Source organism: Lynx canadensis, chromosome E2 (assembly GCF_007474595.2).
Source record: "Lynx canadensis isolate LIC74 chromosome E2, mLynCan4.pri.v2, whole genome shotgun sequence".
NCBI classification, from domain to species: domain Eukaryota; kingdom Metazoa; phylum Chordata; class Mammalia; order Carnivora; family Felidae; genus Lynx; species Lynx canadensis.
In genome coordinates, this window is record NC_044317.1 from 6094288 (window position 1) to 6109202 (window position 14915).

Below are 14915 nucleotides of genomic sequence, written 5' to 3' on the forward strand. Positions count from 1 at the left end.
ACCTGTAAGTGGTGACCCGTGTAGGCCAAGGCAAGTGGACCCTTCCTTGGAAATGCTGCCCTGCAAAGACTTTCTGAGCCTCTGCTGGACTGTATGAGGTAGGAAGTAGAAGAATCTCAGGTAAGGACAAAGATTGAATTTTCTGCTACTGCAGATTAAACTTGATTTACACAACTACGGGAATGTGCCATGTCTTGCCCCATGGTGTTGGGGAATAAAATGCATCCTTGCCACATAGATAAGGAGCAAATTCCTGAGAGAGGGGACTAGAGTTGACCTTTGTAAGAAAGCAGTGGAGTGAAGGTCTTGGGGAGGTGAAGGAGGTGATGAAACAAATTAGGCCTCCACACAGATAACATTCCTGAACAAGGCAAGATAAGGGAACAAAGGCATATCCTTGGCTGACTAGAGATAGGGAAACAAAGAAGAGACCACTGTGGGTGGCCAGAGACACTGTCCAGAGACAGTGATGGGCAGGGAGAGAGGAGGAGAGCTGAATGATGGGAAGGAGGGAAGGGGAAACTTGGAGGAAAAGTGCTTAAGCTTGTATAATCAGTGTGCTGCTTTAAATCGGCCTGCTTGATGTGGCTTTTTCCCCCCAGCTGGTGGACTGATGGAAGAGACAGGACTGAATGCAAATGGGGAGTTTAGTTTCATGAGTGTGTTCAATGCTAAGGTGGCCTTATCTCTCAGGGGACTACTATAGTAGTGTCTATGAGATATAATTGGTGTCATAATATGTATGATGCATGAGGGGACAGGAGGACAACAGAGAGATTGATAGAGAGGGTGAGTGAGGGAGAGCTGGTTGGCCAGGTAGCCAATAGGTTCAAGGGAACCAGCACCCCAAGGACAGATACAAAACTCAATAAGCACAGCACATCCTGCCGTGGTTTGATCAGGATTCAGCAGGGGATGCCAGTTTTGAGGTCAGAGGAGCATGGAGACACTAGGCTGAGTCCCAGTCCTCAGGTTAACTGGAAGGAGAAATAAGCAAACCACACTGGATGGAAGAGGTGAGAGGGGAACAGAGCTCAGAGCTTCCATGAAATCAATAAAGAAGGAAACAAAAAAAGATCTGGACCTCAGAAGGCTCCCAGGGCCCAGCGCTGATGCAGGGTCTACTGAAAACTGGGTCTTGTAGGTAACATCATCTAATTCTAACCTTCCCAAGGTGTGTTGACAGTAGTGATGGTGACAAGTGCCAATCAGCCTGGGCTCAGGAGCAGTGTTCTTGGGTTCAAATCCCTGCTACACCACTTACAACTTGCCTGTGGAATCTGAGTTAACATCTACCCACCTCACGTTACCTCATGGGTGGATGAAGCTAACTGCTATCACCTATTCCAAAGAGTTACTGTTTAAACTAATTGAATTAATTCAGGTTAGGTACTTTATACATACAGAGTAACCACACATCCCAGTTTGTCTGAGACAGTCCAGTTTATGCCTACTACCAGATATATTTGTTAGTATAGCTTCCTTTAACTGAATAGTATCTTGGTTTGATTTCTGTTTCTGGCCAAGATGGAGTACCATGGGAGGCATATGGGTGGCTCAGTCGGTTAAGCATCTGACTCTGGATATTGGCTCAGGTCATGATCTCACAGTTAGTGTGTTCGAGCCCTGTGTGGGGCTCAGCATTGATGGTGGGGAGCGTGCTTGGGATTCTGATTCACCCTGTCTCTGCCCCTCCCCCCACTTGTGCTCTCTCTTTCTCAAAATAAATAAATAAACTTAAAAAAAAAATGGATGGGCTCATGACATTTGAGAAAACATGGATGGGCCTAGAGGGTATTACACTAAGTGAAACGAATGAGTGTGGGAAAGACAAATACTATATTATGTCACCTATATAAGGAATCTAAAAAAAAAAATGAATAGACAAATAAAAATGAGAATCACATCTGTAAATACAGAGAACAAACTGATAACTGCCAGAGGGAAGGGGGTTACGAGGATGGGCAAAATGAGTAAAGAGGAGAAGGAGATACAGGCTTCCAGCTATGGGATGAATCAGTCACAGATATAAAAGGCACAGCATAAGAAATATCGTCAATGATATGATAATAGCATTGTATGGTAACAGATGGTGGCTACACTTGTGGTGAGCATAGCATCGTGTATAAACCTGATGAATCACTATGTTGTACATATGAAACTAATGTAACATTGTGTGACAACCACAATCAAATAAAAAAAAAAATTTAAGCCAAATACTTTTTCAGACACACCACAACGTGAAAGAATTTATAACGGCAGACTTGTAACTCAAAAATTATTAAAAGGTCATTTATGAAGAAAAAAAATTATTCCAGATATAAACCTGGATTCAGAAATTTTAACTGCCTCTATAAATACAATAATTTTTTTCTCACCACTTAATTTTATCACTTAAATATTTATTAAAACAACTGCTTAAAGTATTCACACACATACATATACATACATATATAAGCACATATATGTAAAGTTTTAAACCCTGAAGCAACCACTAAAATAACACAATGAAAAGTTATAGCTAATAAACCAACAAAGGACAAAAAATGGAATCAGGAAAATTAATCCAAAAACAAAGTGGAAAAATAGTAAAAAAGGATTTAAAAGGAGACAACAGAAAACAAAGAAAAGGATGTAGCCCAAATATATGTATGTAAGCCCAAGCACAATACTCAAATTAAATGTAAATAACCTAAATCCCTCAATTAAAAATCAAATTGTCAAGTTGGATACAAAAAAAGTAATACCCTTACATGCTGCCTGTAAGAAACTCATATTAAATATAAAAATTAAAGGTAAATTGATGAAAAGATATATATCATGCTAATACTGTTTGAGATTAAAAGGAAGAGGCTAGGGGCACCTGGCTCTCAGTCAGAAAAGCATGTGACTCTTGATCTCAAGGTTTTGAATCTAAGCCCCATGTTGGGTGTAGAGATTACTTAAAAATAAAATCTTTTTTAAAAATGAGGAGGCTATATTAATATCAGACAAAGTTTAAAAAAAACTTCACCAAAATTAAATATAGCCACTTCAGATGATAGAAGTCAATTCATCAGGAATATATAACAATTTTAAATATTCACGTACCTAAACCAAGTAAATCCAGAAGTGATGGAAACTTCCATGAGAAATATATAAAGTGTCATTTTTCTCAAAGATTTCAATACTCCTCTTTTAATTATCGATAAACCACAGAAAATCAGTAAAAAGAAAAAAGAAAAAAAGCTTAGACAACACTCAACCAACTTAATAATAAATTTTTTTTTAAACGTTTATTTATTTTTGGGACAGAGAGAGACAGAGCATGAACGGGGGAGGGGCAGAGAGAGAGGGAGACACAGAATCGGAAACAGGCTCCAGGCTCTGAGCCATCAGCCCAGAGCCTGACGCGGGGCTCGAACTCACGGACCGCGAGATCGTGACCTGGCTGAAGTCGGACGCTTAACCGACTGCGCCACCCAGGCGCCCCTCAACCAACTTAATCTAAGTGACATTACTTTAACACTTATCAACAGTAAACATTCTTTTCAGATGTACATGTAATATATATCAAAACAGCTCATATTAAAGGCCAAAAAATAAGTCTCAACAAATTTACAAGGATTCAAGTCATATAATGTGTGCTCTCTGCCCACAGTGGGATTATATTACAAATTAAGAATGGAAAGAGATGTCGAAAATCTTCTAGATATTTGGAAACTAAGTAACATACTGCTAAATAACCCAAGAGTCAGGGCGCCCGGGTGGGTCCATCAGTTAAGGGTTCATCTCTTGATTTCAGCTCTAGTCATGATCTCACAGTTCATGGGTTTTAGCCCCCCGTTGCTTGGGATTTTCTCTCTCCCTTTCTGCCCCTCCCCGCCTCAAAATAAAAAAACTTAAAAAAAAATCTAAATAATGAGTCAAGAAGAAACCAAGAGTATTTTCAATTCAATGAAAATGAAAACACAATTTATTCAAAATTTGCTAAATGTAGCTAGAGCAGTACTTATAGGAAAATTTATAACACTAAAATGCTTATATGAGAAAAACAGAAAGGTCTCAAATCAACGACTTCAACTTCCACCACAAAAACTAGAAAAAGAGGAGCAAATAAAACCCAAAGTAAGCAAAAGGAAGGAAATAAACATCAGCATGGAAATCAGTGAATTAGAAAACAACACAGAAAACCAATAAGACCAAAACTTGGTTCCTTGAAAAGCTCAATAACATTGAAAAAAAAAAAATTCTAGCCATCAGGAAAAAAAGAAAGACACAAATTTCCAATATTAGAAATAAAACAGGTGACATCACTAAAGATTCTACATATAGCCAAAGGATAATAAGAAAATATTGTAAACAATTTATGCCAATAGATTTGACAACTTAGACGAAATGGACCAATGACTCAAAAGGTACAAACTTTCCAAGTTTACTCAAGAAGAGCTAGATTACCTAAATAGCAAAACAACAAACAGATTAGTTGTTAAAAACTCCCACAAAGAAAACTCCAGGTTCAGGTGGTTGCAAAGGAACTGCTACCAAACATTTAAGGGAATAATAATCCCAATTCTAGGCAAACTTTTCCAGAGAATTGAAGAGAAGGGAATACTTCTGAACGAATTCTATGAGGCCCTTTACTCTGCTTCAAAAGAGAAAGAGAAGCATTACAAAAGAAAAAGGAAAAAAAAAAAAAGAAAACCACAGGCCAGTGTCACTCATGAATATAGATGAAAAAAATAGTAACAACATATGAGCACATTGAATCCAACAATGTATAAAATAATAATACATCATTACCAAGTGAGATTATCCCAGGAATAGAAGTTTGATTTAACATTTGAAAATCAAAGTAATTAATGACAGAAAATTTTAAAACTTAGCCATTTAATAATTTCAATTGATTCACAAAAAGCGTTCAACAAAATCCACCATTTAATTCTGATTTTTTTTTTAATTTTTTTTTTCAACGTTTATTTATTTTTGGGACAGAGAGAGACAGAGCATGAACGGGGGAGGGGCAGAGAGAGAGGGAGACACAGAATCGGAAACAGGCTCCAGGCTCCGAGCCATCAGCCCAGAGCCCGACGCGGGGCTCGAACTCACGGACCGCGAGATCGTGACCTGGCTGAAGTCGGACGCTTAACCGACTGCGCCACCCAGGAGCCCCTTAATTCTGATTTTTAAAAAAATCTCAACAAACTAAGAACAGAACTCCTCAATCAGATAAGGATATCTACAAAAATAATGTAGCTAACATAATTCTTAATGGTGAAGAGCTAAATATTTTACCTCTAAAATCAGGAATAAGCAAGAATATACAATCTCACCATTTCTATTAAACATTGTCCTGGGGTTACAGCCAGTGAAATAAGGCCAAAAAAATAATAATAATAATAATAAATAAATAAAAACATTGAGACTGAAGTAATGCTACCCTTATTCACCAGTGACACGATCAACTATGTAAAAAGAAAAATTCTCATATGATATACAAAAAAATTTCTGAAACTAATCCAAGAGTTTGGGAATGATTAAGGATATAAGATCAATATATTTAAAAACTATATTACATACTAGTAACAAATAATCAGAATTTAAAATTAAACAACAATACTATTTACAATACCATCAAAATTATGAAATACATAGAGATAAACTGACCAAAACGTGCAGGACATGTATGCTGAAAACTACAAAACATTGTTCAGAAATATTAAAAGCCTACGTAAATGGAGAGATACCATGCTTATGTATCAAAAGACGCAACATTGTTAATATGTAAAATCTTCTTCTCAAATGGATATGTAGATTCAAACCATTCTTAATAAAAATCCCAGCAGATATTTTTTTTTAGAAATTCACCATCTGGTTCTAAAATTTATTTAGAAATGCAGAAGACTCAGAATAACCAAAATAACTGTGAATGGGAAGAAAAACTTGGGAAGATTCACACTACAACTGTGAGACTACTTGTAGAAAACAATCAAGACAGTATGGTACCAGTGAACAGGTAGACAAAAAGACAAATGTAAAAGAATAGAGAGCCCAGAAATTCAAAGGTGATTTAATGGAGAATAGTCTTCGTGTTTGTTTGTTGAGAAAGAATTGTCTTTTCAACAAACTGATGCTAGAAAAATCATACAAATATACATGTATTTGTATATACATACACATGTACATATATATACACACACATTGTACACACACACACACACACACACCTCAACCCCTACCTAGCTCCATACACAAAAATTAAAGCAAAATGAAAAGAAAGCATCAAGCCCAAATGGGTTTACTAGTGACTTCTAACAAAATCTAAAGAAGAAATTATACAAAGTGTCTATAATCTCTTTCAGAATATATATGCAGAAGGATTATCTCCTAACACATTCTATGAGGCCAGCTTTACCCTGATACTAAAACCAGGCAAAGGAATAAATTATAAGAAAAAATAAACAGACCATTATGTCTCATAAACACAGATGCAAAAATCCTCAACAAAATGTGAGTAAATCAAATCCAACAACGTATAAAAAGGATAATGCATCATGACCAAGTGGTATTTATCTCAGGTATGCAAGGCTGATTCAACATTTGGAAGTCAATTAATGTAATCTATTACACCAAGAGACTAAAAAAGAAAAATCACATCATCATATCAATACACAGAAAAAAGCATTTAACTAAATTTGATACTCTTTCATGATAAAAACTCTCCGCACACTAGAAAGAGGGGAACTTCCTCAACTTGATAAAGGATAGTTATAAAAATATAACTAATGTCATATCCAATGGTGAGAAACTCAAAGCTTTGCCACTAAGATCAGTTACAAAGCAAGTATGTCCTCTCTCAACATTCCTTTTCAACATTATTGTGGAAGTTCTACCTAGTCCAATAGGACAAGAAAAAGAAATTAAAAGTATATGGATTGAGAAGGAAGAAATAAAACTGTCTTTGTTCTCAGATGACATGATCACCTTTATGGGAAATCCAAAATAATTCACAAGAAAAGTTAAAACTAATCAGTGATTACAGTGAGGTTGTGTGACACAAGGTTAATATACAAATGTCAACTCCTTTCCTATACACTAACAATGAACAAGTAGAATCTGAAACTAAAAACAGTATCATTTACATTAGCACCCAGAAATGAAATACTTAGGTATAAATTGAATGAAATATGTATAAGGTCTATATGAGGAAAACTACAAACCCCTGATGAAAGAAGTCAAAAAAGAACTAAATAAATAAGGAGATATCCCATATTCATGGATAGGAAGCATCAAAATTGGCAAGATGACCGTTCCTCCCAACTTGATCCATATTCAATGCAATCCAAGTTGAAATCTTAGCAGGTAATTTTGCAGATGTTTATATGCAGAGGCAAGAGACTCAGAATAGCCAACATGATATTGTAGAAGAACATGTTGCAGGACTGACACTATCTGGCTTCAAGACTTATTTTAAAGCTACAGTCATCAAGACAGTGTGGCACTGGTAAAAGAACAGACAAATAGATCAGTGGAACAGAATACAGGAGCCAAGGAGCAAAAGCAATTCAATGGAAAAAAGATAGTCTCTTCAACAAATCATGCTGGAACAACTGAGCATCCACAGGTAGAAAAATGAATCTAGACACAGACCTTATACCCTTCACAAACATTAGCCCAAAATGGACCACAGACCTAAATGTAATAGAAAAAAATAAACTCCTAGAAGATAACATAGGAGAAAATATAGAGGACTTTAGTATAGTGATGACTTTTTATGTATAACATCAAATGCTCAATCCATAAAATAAATAATAAGGTGGACTTCACTAAAATTAAAAACTTCTGCTCTGTAAAAAAAAACAAAACCAAAAACCAGTGTCAAGGGAATGAGAAGATAAGATACAGACTGGGGAAAAAAATATTTTAAAAACACACATCTGGGGCCATCTGGGTGGCTCAGTCAGTTAAGTGTCCAACTGTTTCATGGGATGGAGCCCTTCATCGAACTCTGCACTGGCAGCATGGAGCTGCTTGGGATTCTCTCTCTCCCTCTCCCTCTGCCCCTCACTTCTCAAAATAAATAAATAAATAAATAAACATTTTAAAAATATAAATAAATAAAAAGAAAAACACCTATCTGGTAAATGACTCATCCAAAGTATACAAAGAACTCTGAAAGTTACACAGTAAAAAAAGAAACAACCCAATCTAAAAATGGACGAAGGACCTTAACAGACACCACTCCAAAGAAGATATGTAGATGCTAATAATTACATGAAAAGATGCTCCATGTGATATGCCATCAGGGAAACACAAGTTAAAACAACAACAAGATATCCCTATAGACCTATTAGGATGGCTCAAATCCAGAACACTGACAACACCAAATGCTGGCAAGATGGGAAGCAACAGGAATTCTCATTCACTGCTGGTGGGAACATAACATGGCACAGCCACTTCAGAAGACAGTCTGGTGGATTCTTACAAAACTAAACACACTCTTACCGTGCAATCCAGCCAGTGTAGTCCTTGGTATTTACCCAAAGAAGTTGAAAACTTATGCCCACACAAAAACCTGCACATGGATATTTGCAGTAGCTATCTTCCTATTTCCCAAAATTTGGAAGCAAGCAAAATGTCCTTTAGTAGGTGAATGGATAAATAAACTGTGGTACATCCAAACAATGGAATATTATTCATCACTAAAAAGAAACTCAGGGCCATCTGTCTGGCTCAGTTGGAAGAGTGTGCACTCCTGATCTCAGAGTCGTGGGTCCAAGCCCCACACGGGGTGCAGACATTACTTCCATAAACAAAACATAAAAACAAAAAAAGAAATGCATTATTAAGCCATAAGAAGACAGAGAAGAACCTTAAATACATATTACTAAGTGAAAGAAGCCAATCTGATAAGGCTACATGCTTATGATTCCAACTATATCACATTATGAAAAAGATAAAATTGTGGAGACAGTAAAAATATCAGTAGTTTCCAGAGATTAGAGGAGAGGGAGGGATGATTAGGGCAGTAAAACTACTCTTGTATGATATCATAATGATAGATACATGTCATTATACATTTGTCCAGACCCACAAAATGTACAACACTGAGAGTGAACTATGATGTAACTATGGACTTTGGGTGATTATGATGGATCACTGTAGGTTCATCAATTGTAATCAGTCCAATCTGGTGGGTGATATTGATAATAGGAAATGCTATGCATGTTTGGGGGCAGGGAGTATATGAAAAACCTCTGTAATTTTCCTTTGATTTTGCTGTGAACCTAAAACTATAAAAAAAACAACAACTAAAGTATTGATTTTTAAAAAAGAAAAAGAAGAAATAAATTTTAGTATTAGCATAATCTTATCTGTCATCATCATAAAGGCCCAAGAATGAAACTAGGTCTGATCTAAGGACATGCCCAGGCAGCTGATCTAGGAGAGGGAAGTTGGGGAGACCATACAATACAGACTAAGGGCTTGAGTTTTGGGGGTAGACAGAACTAGATCAAAACCCTAGCTCTACCATTTACTGGCCATGTGACCTTGAGCAAGTTACTAGCCTTTTCTGAATTCTCAGATCTCTCTCTTATAAACAGTGGTAGACAGCAGCAGGTGCAAGGTAGTGGTAACACAAACAGTGGTAGCCTCGTAGGGTAGCTGGGACGGCTGTGGCAGGGGGGAATCAAATGAGATGCTGCGGGGAAAGAGTGGAGAAGCACATCCTGTATTCAGTAACCACAAAACAGCTTATTAAAAAGGGGAAAAAAAAAACATGGCAAAGCTCTGGGCAAGAAGGGGATGTTGAGCATAGATGCTTGGTCACTGGAGGTGACAGTGAACCCCTAAGGCAGTATGCTGCAGTGTAACCCTTGAATACAAGGCTCTCTGCCAAACCCTAAGGGTATTAACAGGCTTGGTTCTGTTTTCAGGATGAAATTGGAACAGGAAAAAGTGTGAAGACTTTTTTTTTAATAATCTAGCTAAATGTGTTACTCTTCCTAAGCGAGTTGCTAATGGAACTATCCCACCAGCCACAGCATGTACTTAGCAGAACTGTCACAAATGTTTAGAAACAAGACTATCCCTCTGTCGATGAGGATGACCTGTCCTCAAAAAGTGGAGCTTCTTAGGGACAAAAGGTGAGGCCACAGGGACAGTAAGTAATCTGGTCACAGCAAGGGAGAGACAAACAGAAAGCCAGACAGATCTGTTGGCAGAAAACAGCAGATGCAAGGTTGAGCTGACCTTTGAAGGTCGTGCTGCTTACAAAGTCCTTTTTCTTAAGGGCTGTCAGGCTGTCGAAGTACAATTTTCAAAAAGTTAATAACATGATTCCCATATAAACAATGGGCATATGCCAAAGTTTTATTTAACTTATCAGTGAGAGAACCAGCAGGATGACAAAGCTGGATACAGAAATCGATGCACAGAGGAGGGGGACTGCTGGGTGAAGTTTGCTAAATCAGATTCTAAACTAGCTAGTGTCCTACAAGGCAATAAAAGCATAACCACTGGGGTTATTTCTTTCTATTGCACATAAATCGTTTGCATCTCTACCAGACAAAAACAGTTTGTACCTTGTCAGTTATTAGTAAATAGTAAGTCAAACAAAATTACATTCCCCAGGAGCAGGGACACATCAAACTAAGGCATATGGTGGGGCGCCTGGGTGGCGCAGTCGGTTAAGCGTCCGACTTCAGCCAGGTCACGATCTCGCGGTCCGGGAGTTCGAGCCCCGCGTCAGGCTCTGGGCTGATGGCTCGGAGCCTGGAGCCTGTTTCCGATTCTGTGTCTCCCTCTCTCTCTGCCCCTCCCCTGTTCATGCTCTGTCTCTCTCTGTCCCAAAAATAAATAAACGTTGAAAAAAAAAAATTAAAAAAAATAATAATAAATAAATAAATAAATAAACGTTGGAAAAAAAATTAAAAAAAAAAAAAAAACTAAGGCATATGGGCCATTCTGGTCTGTCTCATGTTTTTGTAAATAAAGTTTTATTGAAATATAGTCACATTTGCTTATGTACTGTCTGTGACTGCTTCCAATACAACAGCAAAATTGATTAATTGTGACAAAGACCATATGGCTTGCAGAGCCTAAAATATTTGTCACCTGGTTTTCTATAGAAAAAGTTTGCCGACCCCTGCCTTAAATAGTCAAATAAACTTTAGGTGGGCTTGCTACTGAGTATTCTAGCATGACATTGAAAGGATATGCAAATGTCAAATCATCACAGTGATTTAAATATCTTACAGTATGAGGGCGCCTGGGTGGCTCAGTCGGTTAAGCGTCAGACCTCGGCTCAGGTCATGATCTCGCGGTTCCTGAGTTTGAGCCCCACATCAGTCTCTGTGCTGACAGCTGAGAGCCCGGAGCCTGCTTCAGATTCTAACTCCCTCTCTCTCTGCCCCTCCCCTACTCACGCTCTGTCTCTCTCAGTCTCAAAAATAAAAATAAACATGTAAAATAAATAAACATCTTATAATTTTATATGTCAATTATATCTCAATAAAGCTGAAAAAAATAAAATTCTGCACCAAGAAAAAGAAGAAAGGACATGGTGGGTTCTTTTGGCTTTATTTACAAATTTCAGCTAGACAGACATACAGATAGATTGATAAAATAGGTGATAGATAGTTGGATGATAGATAGATAGATAGATAGATAGATAGATAGATAGTTTTGTTTTTTAACAAGGTCAACTGCCCTTCAGGGTAAATGTAATGTCCACTCCAATAACTATGGCTGAGGAAATCCATGACTTTCTTAGGGAAAGGATTATGTAGATGGCCACCATTATTAATACAGAATTAACAGAAGGAGAAGATGTTCAGCAGAAAGAGTAAAATAGGATGAAGACTCTCCTTGGCCCACAGCTTCATCCTTCTGGTTCACTTTTTCCTTTGGTCAGACCCTGCCCACACAGCACTAAGAATTGGATTTGACTCTATTTCTGTCTGGGATGGCAGTTACTCCCTGACAGACCTGGATGTCTGAGAGTGTCTTAAATGAATGCAGAGGGGGGAATGGGAAGAACTATAAGGATGTCCATCACAGAATTCTTTAATGGCAACAGAGTAGAAATTTTCTGAATTTTCAATGATAGGGCATGCTTAAAGAACAATGGCTTAAATAGTCATTAGAAACAGAGATAAAGCTGCGTGTTTGTCAATAAGGGAAGACATCCATTATATAGTGTTGAAAGAACAAAGCTTGTCCCAAAGAGCTTGTACAGTATGATTCACTGTTTTAAAAGATGTAAGTGCATGAAAAAATTTTAGAAGGCCAAACACAACTTGATAATAGTTATTATCACTGGATAGTGAATTTTCATTTTCTTCTTTGTGATCATCTGGTTTTCTTTATCCTAACTGTTCTATGGTGAGTATGAATGACCTCTATCATAAGCAAACATTAAAGAGTATTTTTAAAGGCTTTCCTCATAGAGAGCTGTGTTATATCAATTGTTAAAGAGGGTAACATGGGGTGCCTGGGTGGCTCAGCTGGTTAAGCGTCCAACTTCAGCTCAGGTCATGATCTCACAGTTTGTGGGTTCGAGCCCCGTGTTGGGCTCTGGGACAGCTCAGAACCTGGAGCCTGCTTTGCATTCTGTGTCTCCCTCTCTCTCTGCCCCCTCCCCTGCTCGTGCTCTGTCTCTCTCTGTCTCAAAAATAAATAAAACATTAAAAAAAATTTTTTAAAGAGGGTAACATAATTTTTATCTCAAAATATATGCATCTATACAATGGAGTATTACTCAGCAATCAAAAAGAATGAAATCTTGCCATTTGCAACTACATGGATGGAACTGGAGGGTATTATGCTAAGCGAAATCAGTCAGTCAGAGAAAGACAAATATCATACGACTTCACTCATATAAGGACTTTAGGATACAAAACTGATGAACAGAAAGGAAGAGAAGCAAAAATAATATAAAAACAGGGAGGGGAACAAAACATAAGAGGCTCTTAAATATGCAGAACAGAGGGTTGCTGGAGAGGTTGTGGGAGGGGGGATAGGCTAAATGGGTAAGGGGCATTAAGGAATCTACTCCCGAAATCTTTGTTGCACTATATGCTAACCAATTTGGATGTAAATCAAAAAAATATATGTGTATATGCATCTCTGTCAATAGAGGACTTTTTATAAAAAGGCGGTAGTATAAAGTCTTATCCCCAAGTAATCTAATGCATCCACATCATTATAAACCATTATATGAAAAGTAACTTTCCCAAAGAGTACAGGTTATCATGGAAGAGACAAAGGGAACAGGAAAGAGTAAGAGCATATGTGCAGGTTATGGTACATACTGAGGAGTCAAATTAGCTCTCTTTTTCAAAAGAATATTAACCCAATTAAGCTTCTAATAATTTGATACAAATAAAACTAATCTAAACCAGTATTTCACAAGATAGCATGTAAACTAACCCATATGACCTTCTACCTAAAGAATATGCCCTGGGGCGCCTGGGTGGCTCAGCCGGTTGAGTGTCTGACTTCAGCTCAGGTCATGATCTCACGGTCTGTGGGTTCGAGCCTTGCGTCAGGCTCTGCGCTGACAGCCCAGAGCCTGGAGCCTGCTTCTGATTCTGTGTCTCCCTCTCTCTCTGCCCCTCTCCTGTTCATGCTCTCTCTGTCTCTCAAAAATAAATAAACATTAAAAAAAAATTTTTTTTAAAGAATATGTCCTATAAAATGGTGACTTTTTGAGCCAACAAATATTAAGAATGCAGTAGTATTCTTTCTTTTCTCCCTCCCTCATTTTCCATGTGACATCCTTGGCCGTCTCCCGACATTTGTTGTCTCCTGGCAATATGCCAGGTACTCTAAGGGTAAAAAAAAGATCATGGACATCAATGCAACAACTCATTCCAGTATGTTTGGATCTGTTGGCCACATGCACTCTGTTCCTGAGGTCAAACTGTTCCGCTGATATCCTAACAACTATTTTTACTAAGAGTTTTCTGCTTTTACAAAACAACAAAACATAAAGTGACATGACTACCACAAGATATGTGTCTTAGCGTCTAGGTTCTAAGTGAATGGTACTCAAATTCCCTTCTATGTCTAGAATAATAAAGAAGCACAGAGTGACAGTGTCCACTCTGTCTTTTTTCTTCTCAGGGTAAATGTACATGCAATGAAGAAGAAAGGATTGTAGAAAGAAGAGGCGTGGAAGAGGACTTACAAATTTTATTAAGAAATTAATACTAACACTCTTCTCATTTTTCATATGAGATGTGGCACTGGATAGGACAGATAGAACAAAAAAGGCTTGGGTTGGACAAAAGTTCACAGGGAAGAATTTTACTAGATTCTGATATCTTAGATTTGTATGGAGTTGCATCTAAATCAAGAGATTGTAGTATTTAGATAGACAAAGAAGAAAAAGCTAAATGCGTGCACAATTAAAGGAAGTTTAGACAATTTATATTTTTAAATGCTAGTTGATTTATTCATGTTGCTATGTTAATGCATTTAAAATAAGCCTTGACAAGGAAATTGGGAATATGCCCTAAGGAATCATTCCACAGTGGAAATTTGTGACCAAAGAGGCCTTTTTTTCAAACTGACATTAGTTTTTCAATGAATTAATTGCAAATTTCAAGAATTATGAGATTTCCTAAGTTATTTGTATTAGGAAATGAACAGGAAAATGTAATTATTTTTCCCCTCAAATAATATTTGAGGTCTGAAAAGAAGCTATGAACTATGTCATATTTCTTGTATCTTTCTGACAGTTTGTAATTACTTTTAATGCTGCTGTTCTCTAAATTATTAATGCTAATCTGTCATGACAGGGGCTGAAGAGAACCAGTGATTATATGCCTTTTTACTAGCAAGCCTGGTTTTAAATAAATGTCTTAATCACAAGAAAATAGAAGAGTAGTTACTTTAAAGGAAATAGACTTGTACCTTCTACCAGGTTC